This window comes from Polistes dominula, unplaced genomic scaffold (assembly GCF_049000335.1).
Source record: "Polistes dominula isolate Pdom_NZ unplaced genomic scaffold, Pdom_raw_medaka contig_21, whole genome shotgun sequence".
Taxonomy (NCBI): domain Eukaryota; kingdom Metazoa; phylum Arthropoda; class Insecta; order Hymenoptera; family Vespidae; genus Polistes; species Polistes dominula.
The window spans coordinates 5168545-5181396 of NW_028301061.1; the positions used below are offsets into that span (position 1 = coordinate 5168545).

The following is a 12852-nucleotide window of genomic DNA, read 5'->3' on the forward strand; positions in this document are numbered from 1 at the left end:
AAAACGGGTCGAAACGGATGTAAGAAGAGAAAAAAGAACAAACATATAGGATTGAGCCTGCGAGAGAATGAGACAAAATATAACTATACAATTTTTCCTATTCTTAGTCTCCTCTTTATGCTATGCTTCGTAGTAATCGCTCCTGGTTATATATGTGTGTGTTTGTGAGCGACTGCATACTATGAAACGTAGACACATATTATTTCGATCATATACCTGTTTGTAGGTAGGAGCGATAGAAGGGTAGAAGAATAGACAGAGATATACGTGTAGGTAGGCGACAAAAGAATAAGGTCCAAACGAACAGACGGTCGAAATAAAGAAAAAAAGATGTGTAGTTTGTATTTGTAAGTTGTATAAGTGTGTAAGTATGTGTGAGTCTGGAAGGTATATATATATATATATATATATACATATCTTCAGACATTTTATCAATGAAAGCTGTAGCGTAGCGCTTATTGACCTAACTCGTAACCTAGAGATGGCTGGATCTAGTCTCATCAGATTGACTACATAATTTCATTTTTTATTCTTTCTATTTTTCTACAATAAGTTGTATTATTGTTATTGAAAATTTAATAGCAATATGTTGTATTTTTTTTTACCAAACGTGTCATTTCTATTCTATTTAAAAAATTTTTCTATTTTATCGAAAAATTAATAATTAATTCTTTATTTTGTAGATATTATTTTTTTTAATATAAAATATATAAAATATATTAATTGTATATTGTCTGCAATACTTTACTAAACAAAAGAAATGATTACAAGATACATCAGAGAAAAAGAATTACAAAACACTGTAGAATACATTAGAAGCAGCTAACAAACTCCATTCAAAGCAAGTAAATTACTGTCACATTTTTATTTTTTTTCTTCATAAAATATGTTCGATTCATTAAGATTAAAATATGTCTATTGAATTTTATTTTTATATGTTTTTATAAAAATATACAAAAACTTATATTGACCCAGGCATATAAGAAAATTATATATATTAATTATAATATTTACGTAATGAAGAAATTTATGGTAATTTTTCAATCAAATAAAAACATTTTTAACACGCTGAACGCCTACCGTGAATCGGTGAAGTTTACTACTGGGCTGAAATTCGAGACTCGTTGTGTACACAGTTCGATAAGTTGAGAGGGCGATACGATTCAATGCATTTTTTAGATTTTTCGTTGTTCAGATCTTTATTTAGACGAGAGTATTTAGAAAGATAAGTGTGATAGGCTACAGAGTTGAAAAAACATTTCTAGAGAATATCTTTATTAGATCTTTCATCGCATTTTACCAGAACCTTCGTTCAGTCCAGCAGTATTTTCCATATGTTTTTCGTAATGTCTTTATTTCATCTATCCTAAAATGTTTGTTATATAGCGCAAGAATGTAGATGAAAACGTAAAATTGAAAACCATACTAACAAAAAAAATTTTATATCTGAGTTTCAAAAAAAAGATTTTTTATATTTACCTAATTTCTGACGAATTATATTTCCTTTGATAAACATCCTACCATTTTGGTGTCTATTTATAACTGTCGCATTCAGCATTCCATTTTTATTGCTTGAATTGGGAAAAATGTACTTTTTATCAGCTATTTCACTCAGAGACCATACCGGTGATCTTTATTATATATGTTAATAATATTATAATAAATAAATCCTACAATTATCTTATATATACTCTTTAAACTGTGCATTCGTTAGATTCTCTCGAAACTTAGTTTTTTAAAGGTTTCACTTCTCACACTTGTGGTCAGAACACATGATTTTTTTTATTTCTTTTAAATAATAGATTTTATTCTTCTGTACACTTAAAAGTACAATTGGAGCAAGTATTGCGCTGCAATTCTAACTGTTAATAACTTTTTAAATTCTTTTCCTAATAAGGTATTATTTAGTCTTTTTTCTTCAAAGTTTTTCTTATTATAATAATTAAATTTATGAAAAATTAATAATATAATTTTTGAAATTAGGATTTGACATTGTAAGCTTCATCTCTTTATTTTGCAATCCAAGGTTATTTTTTGAAGAAGTTTTTCAATGAAATGATGTTTAAAATGTTAAAAATTCTTAAAATGGACAAGAAAATGTTGATTTCGTTTAAACATGTTTATTGCATCTTGGTCTGCATAGCAAAAACTGGTGAAGAGAAATTAATGAAGTGAGTAAACATATAAGTTCAAAATTAATATAGCGGGAATAAGTATTGTAGAAGATGGATAGGAAAATAAATCGATGTACGTTTTTTTCTTTTTAGAAAAAACAACTTATTTCGGAATAAAAAATAATGATATAGAGAAAAATGTCGGAACAGGCGAGTATTTTATTTAACAGAAAGAAACTGTAGAATTAAATCGTCACTTAAAGCTGGAATAAAAGAGAAGAAGAAAAACGCAAATATACTGCGAAGTATATTTTCATACGCTTGAGAGCTGTCTTATCTAAGGTTAGGCTATCTTATAACTCTTAGGGTAAATGATAACCCACGAACACTTCTGAACTGACCCATTCGTTGATAATGATCCTATTTAAAAAATATAAAATATTATATAAAATATATGTAGGAATGTTTACCAAATAATTTTCGATCAATGAAGCAACTTGTGAATGGTCTTTTAGTGATATGTAAAATATTATATAATTCGTGTAAAAATATTGTTTTCGTTAATGAATTTTGTGAAAACGACGAATAAAATTAAGCTTAGTTATGAAATGCGTAAAAGTAATAAATACGGAATATAAGCTTGATATTACGAAACAATCCAAAAAGAAACAACAACTTTATTACGAATATATGGCCTTTTTTCCTTTTTTGTCTTTTCAGTTTTCAAAGTTGATCTCTCTTCCCCTCCCAAGGTCACCTCGTTGAATTACTGATTCACGAATCAGCGCTGCAAGCGACAATAAATCGAATTTGGTCCACACATCTGAAAAGGTTTGCGATCTCTGTCTTACACCATAGAACGCATAGTTAAACGTAGATGGTACGAAACGCTTAGTCCTGATTGAACGTTGAAGCTGGGACGTACCTTCCATGGTCTCAGTTCGCAGGTATCCGTGTCTGGACCTTGGGCAAACCTCCGCGTGGACTTGCTACGTCGTAGGTGGTCATCTGGGTAAGACACTCGTTGTGTCAGCACGTTGAGGAAGCTCGCGCGTGGCTGAAATCCAGAATCTTCCGATATTTAGAAAGCCGGCATGTCGAGGAATCTCGCACGTAGCAGAAATCCCGAATCGTCTAAAAGTCTGACGCAACCACACGCACACGCACACGCGCGCACACACACACACATATCCGCCGAGTTTACAAGTAATTGTTTATTTCTACGCAAGGAGAACGTTTTGATAAGAGGAAACGAGTTCACATGAGCGCACACAAATCGTAAAATTTCAGAACAAAGCTACAAATCAGGGTGGCTGTATTTATATACGACCGATCTTACTAGCTAGTAGCTCCGAATGGAAATAAGTAAGTGTCCTGTACGTGTACAAGGCCCTTATCAAAAGCTCCCCCCTCTTTCTTCCGCTTGCTATTCATGCCCACGTTCGACTGCCAAGGACTACGGCGCGAAATTCAAACTTCTCCCAAAGGGCTAAATAACCCGAACAAATAGCTAACAAACACGTACATAAGCCTACATTAGTTTAGAGATCAAGCATTTTGAGAGTTGTTTACATTGCGGATTATCTATTTCCAAGAAATACTCGATTATAGAACAGAAACGTTCATCCTATTAACAATAAGTGCGAAACTTAACACTTGACTTAGAGAGAATTATTTTAATAATCACATGCCATGAAATATTTATTCTACTGTTTTAAATAAAATCGGTATAAAATTTATTATATTTAATATAACATTATTTGTATGTTTTCACAGTATAGAGGAACATATTTAATTCTATAATTTTGCAATTGTCGAATCTTTTAAATATATTTTTTATCAATTAATTAGATGACAATTTATATGTGTATAATTATTGTTACACGACCAGTAAAAATGATCGATCTTATAAAAGTGATATTTCTAATAATTTCACATAAATAATAGCTCATTTTTTGCTAAATTAAAAAAAGAAAGATTTCTTACAAATTGATAAAATGAATTTATTTTATATTTATTTTTAATAAAATTAAATCTAAACATATTTTGTAGCAATGCATGCAACTTCTACTGTGATTGTTTAATTATTTAAAATGATTTGTGTGTGTTTTCAAATGATAGTTTTATTATTTTCTATTAGTAATTTTGTCAATTTTGTACTAAATTAAATAATAAATGAAATACCATTAATAAATTGACAACAAAAATTTATTGTACATTATTTTATTTCCATTTAAATATTTTTTTTTTTAAATTACTATTTAAAGTTTTTTAGAGTCTTTGATTATGAATCTGATAGTATTTTTCTTAGAGAATGTAATCGATGGCTCAAAATCAAAGATAAGTTTTAATAAGAAAAAATTTATTTACAAAATTTTTATTGTTAAAAAGTTTTCAAATATAGTTAAAAATAGAAAGTATATTGCAACGGGTTTTTTCACAGATGCAGTATGTGAGAAATATTTATTTTTTAAAAACATAAAGTAAATGGTCCTACCAGATCCTACCTTGTAATTTAATTTAAATTATTTATAGAAACTTTACCTGATAAATATCCGAAAATAAGATCCTTCTTTAGTTACCCTTAGATTTTATCTATGATTTTGTACGGTAATGCATAACTGTACTTGTAAAGACCCTAAATTTTTTTCTACTACTCATTGTGATTACCAATAAATATAATTACAAATAAATACAATATAACGTTACAAATAGATAATTCTATAAAATGAAAATTCTTAAATATACTATCAGATTCATAATAATTGACCCTTAAAATCCTTAAATAATAATATACAATAAGATTAAACTACATCTTTATATTCATCCCACGTTTTCAGTATTTGAGACAAGTATGCAATATGCAAACGAGCGGCGAACATTTCGTCTTATTCCTCGTCCCCCACTAACCATTTACTCTGCTCTTGGTTTCATATAGATTACGTGTTTCTTAAATTCAAGGAAACGTCGTATTTATTTTGTTAACACTTTGAATGCCACGTTGGTCATATATAACCGGAGCGTTTGAACTACTTACGATTGTAAAAGTTGAATGAAAATTGACTGTTAGTGCATTTCAATCATTACCGCTAATTAGTATACACTTTGACATAAAACGTGAGTCATTAAACAATTATAATTTTTTATTGGAACTGTTAAATTTTCTGACTCTTTATTTTAATATATTCAGTTCAGCCGTTTAATATAACATATTTCTCTACACTGTCCTATCTACCTGTCTGATGTTACGCATGTCCTAAAGTACACACACACAACAACTCTTACATACTCTCTTCCTTCTTCAGATACATACTTTTACATTCTTCATAGCAACAGAGGATTATAATATTTCCTATTCTTTTACTTTTCTTTTCTAAACAGAAAAAAATCATTGCTTATTCTAGGATATCTATTTACAATTATAGGAAGGTCGTTTTTTTTACCTTTTCTAGTACCATATATTTTTTCTTAATATGTGAGAAACGTATTTATTCTATTTTCAAAATAGCTACTTAAAAACTAACTAAAAGAAATCCATTGGTGTAAATATCAAACGTACGCATGACGCAAATAAATTTATTTTATTTTAACAGGAACATCGAAAAAATGAAAGATTAATTTCCATGAAACCTTGAATAATAAAAATACTTCCGTGGCGTCCTGAGCAAAACAAATGATTTCGGTATAATAGTCAAAGTGACTATATGTTAATTAATTTTTTTAGTTAAATAATCGTTATTTGTTAAATACTTCTTACTTTACCTGCGTATTTTATCTGTTAACAATATTGTATGTAGAGAATCATATGCTAATGTATGAAAATGAATAATTTTATTATTATTATTATTATTATTATTATTATTATTATTATTATTATTATTTGGTCACTGTGATAGATTTATTATTAAACTACTCTATTTAATAATAATTATTTTAAATACTGTTTCATAATTTTTTAAATGTCAATTTATTTAAACGTAGATTTTTTCAATTAAAGACTTTTATTTTATATTTAAAAATTTGCTCACGTAAAACAATTAATTTTTAAGAAGCTTTCAAATCTACGTGCAAGAACTTTATTCTAAGAACAGGATTTATGATCTGAATATTACTCTTTGAAAAGATATTTTCAGGTGGATAACATTGTATAATATTGATTAATATTTCTACTTTGCGTTACTCTACGATGCTCGAGTACAATCACTTTACTTCGTCTTCTATGAGTAGGCTACTTTAATTATGGAACAATTAGCGTTCCAGATTTCCTCGACTCGAATTAGCGCTCTAATCGAAGCAATTAACTCGAATGTAATTGGTCCCATTTCGTGTTGCATCGTTTACTCTTTTTAATTGTTTTAAAAAGTAATATATTTTTATATCTTGAATTTTAATATATTTTGCAAAATTTCAATTAAACTTTTATTTTTCGCTAATTAAAATAATTAGAATTTAAATAATATTTCATTTATATATATTTTATGAACTAATATATGTCAGGATTTAATTAGAATTTAATGTAATTGCTATTTGATTTTGTTCACAGAGAATATTGTTATGTGACATATTTTGCGAGATAAATGCTCGAGAAGTTTGGTTTACAATTTCAATTAAATTTTTTTAATAATATTTTGACTTATTTATGAAACTATTTTAAAAATGTTATCTACATTTAATTTAATTTCTCTGAAAATAACAAAAATACAAACAAAATATAAAATTATTTCTAAAATTATTTTGTACTATAGTAACGATTATTTGTTTCTTTTTTAATATTTAAAATTTTTTAAAAGTTTATCTTGTTATCCTAAATTATAATAATATAATTTTATAAATGTAACAATGTATTTAAATTTCAATATTCAAATTACAAAAGTTAAAACGTAGTTTTATTTTTACACTAATCTTCAAATGTTATTAAAATAAATAAGAATTTATTAGTAATTTTTTATTATTAGTGATCCGCTAAATAAAAGTAACGTAAAAATTACCGTTTAAATACAAAGTGTTCTTAAGTTCTGGACACAAAAAATATTATTAGCTATAATATAAATTCGGTTATAACATACGTTTTACGGAAGACTGTATTCTCTTCAGCGATAAAGTTTTGTTTTATGCATAGAGTATTTTCTGTAACTATTTGTGTAAAATATACTCTAGCGAAACTTCATTCACTTTCTCTTATGGATAAAATGTTAAAACTTTTTACTCTTTATACTTACTCTTTACTCTTACAATTACATTGGTAAACTCGCTTTTACCTCTCTTCTCAATCTCACTTCCAATATATTGGAAAGTTCGCTCGTTTGTTCATCGTTCCATAAACAAATGCATCTTGCAGCTGCTATTGATCGTCGTATTCCACACATATACATACATATCATACACACATACACGGTCAACACACACATGGACAATATGTCTAAATGCACACAGAACCCACACAAAACACACATAAAACACAAACAACACCTAACAATAAACTAACTCTAACCTTTCATACTTCGTTCAATTGTCGATTGATTTGTTTCATATGCGTGCACATTAAAGTAACACTAGAATCTTTCATCACAAATAGATAAAATGTTCGATACTAATAGCAAATCAATCCACATTTTGGTAATTATGCAAAACAGCAAGGAGCGCAAAAAAATATTGTTTTGTTTGGCTTGGGGGAAGGCATAATGTGTAAATTACAATGCGAGCCATGGGGAATTAAGGGGTTATATACAGTTAGACGGCCGAAAAAAAGTGAATTTTCCAGAATTTTTTCTGAGAAACCTTTTAAATTTATTGATCCAAAAATTTATACACATATTATGGTATCTTTTAACTGTATTTTAAGACTTAGTACTAGTAAAAATATTTATTTGAAAAAGAGCTACAGCTGATCTCCAGGAGCTCCTCTCAAAAAAGACGTTTTGCGGTGACCACTATATCTCGGAACTGGATCATCTTAAATTAAAAAACCAAACAGATTTCATTAAAATAATGTTAAATCTAGTAATTAATCGAAGGAAGAAGCAAAATAAAATTTTTTGACAAAATGGCGGTTTCTCAAAAAAAAAAATCGATTCTTCACCGAAATTTCGGCCTTAAATTGTTTATAAAAAAAAAATATCTATCGGAGAGAAAAAATCTTCGATTAATTACTAAAAAATATATTTGAGAAGGTCGTGTTAAAATTTGAGACTAATCGGTTTAGCCGTTTTTGAGTAATGTTGGTCACCGACTTTGATAACACCATTTTGAGAAAAACGCGTTTAAAGTTTGTACCTTGTACTTCAAGCACTCTGAAACGCCTTTTCAAATTAGCTTGTAACTTTGAAAATATTCACCAGAACGATATGAAATTTTCTGTGTGTATTCTTAAATATATGTACATTAAGAAAATAAAATAAAAAAAAAATCGATTTTTTGAAAATTCTAACTGTATATAACCCCTTAATAAAAACAGGTAAACAAGATTTTTGTAAATAAAAAAGAATAGTTACATAGATACACAATTAATTAAAGTAAAAAAATGATATAATAATAGTTAATTTTTTTATTTTTTAGGGAAGTAATTTAAATAATCACCTTTTTTCTTTGATTAAGATTGTTTTTTAGTGTATTTTTCTAAACACAAAAAAGTTTAAAGAATAAAAAATTATTTCGATTCGTGAAACATCTAATATGATTTAATAAAGAGAGTTTTTGGAAAAGGGAACATTTTTTATAGTGTTTCTTGAATTTATTTCTAACAAAAGGTTAAAAATATAAAAATTTTCTACACTTATTTTCGCAAAAATGTGCTCATTGTTTCTTTTTCCTAATAGGCATAAGTATTTTATATGACAACATGAATTATTAATATTTATGCCTTAATAATCATCATCCGGTTATCGGTCTATAAATACGTATCGATTATATTCGTATTATTAAAAAGTTTTTATTAAATTTTTATCATTGATCGGTCGTAGCGTATTTATTTAATTTTTTTTGTTACAGGTATGTATTGAATGAAACAACATTGAAAAACTGTATCTCGTTAATTGCACGGACTATAACAATTTGGTGAGTAAACTTGCTTCGTAGAAAAAAATAAAGCAAAACAGAACGTACTCTCTCCTTTTTGTATGATGGATGACTAAAGATATTTGCGAGAAACGACGTTCTACATATGCTAATAATAATGCAAAAGGGAAGAGCATAATAAAAAATGCTTTACATTGATACAAGAATAAAGAATAAAAAACATTAGGAAGAAGATAGATTAGCGATTTACAACATAAATTTAGAGAGAAAGTAAATCAAAACTAAATACAAAAAAGACTCTTCATTCGTTAATTATATTTTTTAAATATTATAATAAATAGCATATACAGTTTTATATATGGCGTGTAAAATTAACATTTTTACATCTTGATTCACTTTTGTACAAGATATCAAGATGGCCTTTAATTTTTTTATGGTCACTTCATATTTATTTTATTATTATACTATTAAATATGGAAAGATGAATTAAGTGACCTATATTATAATGATCTTACATCGATTCTATAAGGTATGAATCCAAAATATAAAATAGAAAATGTAATTTTTATTTACATGAGATATAAGATAAACAAAATAGTAATCTATCCGATACGTTTTTTAAAAGCTATATGATTTGTTAAAACCTTTTTTTTATATAACAAATAAATAATAAGTTATAAATATTATTATTGTTTTTACTAGAGTTGCGTACACCAGTAAAATTGGTGATCATGAAAGCAAGTTTGAAATTTGATGCGAAGTTAAATTTCATTTGAATACTTTGAGAAATAATAAAACACATGTACATACCATTTAATCCATTTGTATTATTATTATTATTATTATTATTATTATTATTATTATTATTATTATTATTATTATTATTATTATTAACTGGCATTAGGAACTCGAAAGTTCATTGCCGCAAATACCAAATTCCGCCATTGTTCCCGTCCCTGAGCGAGATCCTTCCATTCGCGGTCTTCGTATCCTATTTCTTTCAGGTCCCTTCTAATATTATCCTCCCATCTACGTCTCAGTCTACCTAGTGGTCTTTTCCCGTTTGGTATACCGACCAATATTTTGTGTGCCGTTCAATCCTCCCCCATGCGCGTCACGTGACCAGCCCATCTTAATCAGCGTGATTTTACGACGTTGATAATGTCCGGTTTGTTGTACAATCGATGCACTTCAACATTATGGAGTTTTCTCCATTCGCCCGTTTCCTCATCGCGTTTTGCACCGAAGATTTTACGAAGAACTTTGTTTTAAAAACTCCTAAATTTCTTTTCGTCCCGTAACGTAAGCGACCACGATTCGCTACCATAAAGGACTACCTGCGGGATGATTGTCCTGTATATCCTGATTTATAATCGCCTAGACAGCAACCGCGAGCTGAATAATTTGTTAACCGAATAAAAACATGTATTGCCTAGATTGATTCATTTCTTAGGTTCATTGTTAATTTCGTTCGTCTGGTTTATGATCGATCCTAAATATACCTAAAGTTGCTGACCTGCTCAAAAGTCTTATCCAGGACGACTAAAGTTCCAGTAATAGGCCTATTTTGAACTCTATCGGTTACTATATATTTGGTTTTTTCCGCGCTTATTTGCTGTCCCAGATCTTTAGTATTATTTATTAATATTTTTTTGCGTTATTAATTTATGCCTCTTCATTGTCTCCTAACAAAGCAATATCGTCCGTGTATGTCAACAATTGTGTGGTCCCTTTCAACTGTAGACCATCTTTACTTTTCTGCAGTTTTTTGACAGCGAATTCCAGTACTAAATTGAACAAAAGAGATGACAATGCGTCCCTCTGTTTTACCCTCGATGGATACTAAAATTTTTCGACATTTGGTTACCTATCCTCACTTTATCCCTAGTTTCCTTTAGACAAAGTTGAGCCAGGTTGACCAATTTTCTTGGTATCCCCTGTCGTATTAGGATTTCGAGCATTTTTTCTCGTTTTACCGAGTCGTACGCTTTTTGAAAATCAATATTAAGTTGATGTACCGGCTGATCAAATTCCCATTTTTTCTCTAAGATCTGCCGAATAGCAAAAATTTGATTTGTAGTCGATCTATTTCTCCTAAAACCGCACTGGTGATTTCCTATTATCTGGTCTGCATACGGTACTATCCTAGGTAGCAAGATGTTTGATAGTATTTTATAACACGTCGGAAAAAATGAAATACCCCGGTAATTATTACAGTCCATTTTGTCTCCCTTTTTAAATATTGGAATTATAATCGACTCTTTCCATTGTACAGACAATGTTTCCTTGCTCTCTATTAATTTGATTAGCTCAAAAATTTCTTCGATTAATCTATTTCCTCCCCTCCCAATTTTATTAGCTCCGCAGGAATTGAGTCGTTACCCGGTGATTTATGATACTTTAGTTTTTTAATCGAGCTTTTTATTTCTTTAACATAGTTGGTTCACTAACCATAGCTGCCGCCGTAAGGACCTCGAAATTCTTAGTTTCCTGGTCGTTCTCAGGCCCTACATTTAATAATCGATCAAAATAATTTTTCCACGTGTTTATTATCCCCGTTGCATCCGAAACTAAATTGTTCGTATCTTTGATTAGATCCGTCCTAGCTTGGAATCTATTTTTGAGCCTATTTATCCCCGCGTACATACCACGGACGTTACTGCTTTGGCAATTATCATTAATTTCCTCAACTTTTTATTTAAAAAATTGTTGTCGCTTCTTGTTTTTAATTTAATTTTGAGTCGCTTGCCTAATATTGTGAAATTGGTCCCGGGTTAGATTTTAGTCAGCCACGAGATACGCGTTTCGTTTCAGATTTTGATGGCTAACTCGCATTCTTTTTTGAACCATTGTTAAGCTTTTCTACGTTTATCCGTTTATTTCCTATCCGCTGTCCATTGTTCTTATTTACGGAAAGCCGTTTCCTCAACTAAGCAATAACCAAAAAATGATCTGAATCACAATTCGCCCCTCTGTACGACTTAACATCTATTAAGTTCGTATGTCGTCGTTTATCTGCCAGAACGTGATCTATTTGGTTACACGTATTTCCGTGCAGGGAACTCCAAGTTTGTTTATGGATATTTTTGTGTTTAAAAAACGTGCTTTTAACGATAAAATTTTTTCCGGTCACAAAGTTAATTACCCTTATTCCGTTATTGTTACTTTCTTCATGGAGACTCTCGGGCCCGATCGTCTGAATAAAAAACTCTTCGTTACCGATTTTCGCGTTAAAATCTCCCACGACTATCTTCATGTAATTTTTCGGCAATTGATCCACGACGCGTTCAAGCTCCTTGTAGAACCCGTCTTTAACTTCGTCTTTTTTATCTTCCGTCGGCGCGTGCACATTAAAAATCGCGATCTTGTACCATGGCCCCTGCAATATGATCAATCCATTTGCATTATATGAATAAATAAAAAATATGTCCACTATGTTACGTTCTATGAGCATTTTATTTTCTTTTTGAAGAAAAAACTTCTATAGAATAGGGGTGATTTGAAAAAAAATGTAACAGAATAGCATAACGAAAACAGGTCGAAACGGATGTAAGAAGAGAAAAAGAGACAAACAGATAGAATTGAGCCTGCGAGAGAATGAGACAGAATATAGCTATACAGTTTTTCCTATTCTCGGTCTCCTCTTTATGCTATGCTTCGTAGATATCGCTCCTGGTTGTATATGTGTGTGTTTGTGTGCGTCTCCAACTACGAGGAGTGGACA

The 12852-nt window shown here is 29.5% G+C and overlaps 1 protein-coding gene and 1 long non-coding RNA gene across 2 annotated transcripts in view; one reads left to right on the top strand and one right to left on the bottom strand.

Annotated features, from left to right (window-relative positions):
• The window catches only part of LOC107072268 (uncharacterized), a 497052-nt gene that overhangs the window by 334109 nt on the left and 150091 nt on the right, over window positions 1-12852 (top strand). The gene's annotated exons all lie outside the window — the stretch shown is intronic.
• Window positions 2105-3999, bottom strand: LOC149031444 (uncharacterized). Its single transcript, XR_016177818.1, has 2 exons — window positions 3040-3999; window positions 2105-2937 (listed from the first exon to the last, which is right to left on the bottom strand). It is a non-coding gene; the product is annotated as an uncharacterized LOC149031444 (long non-coding RNA).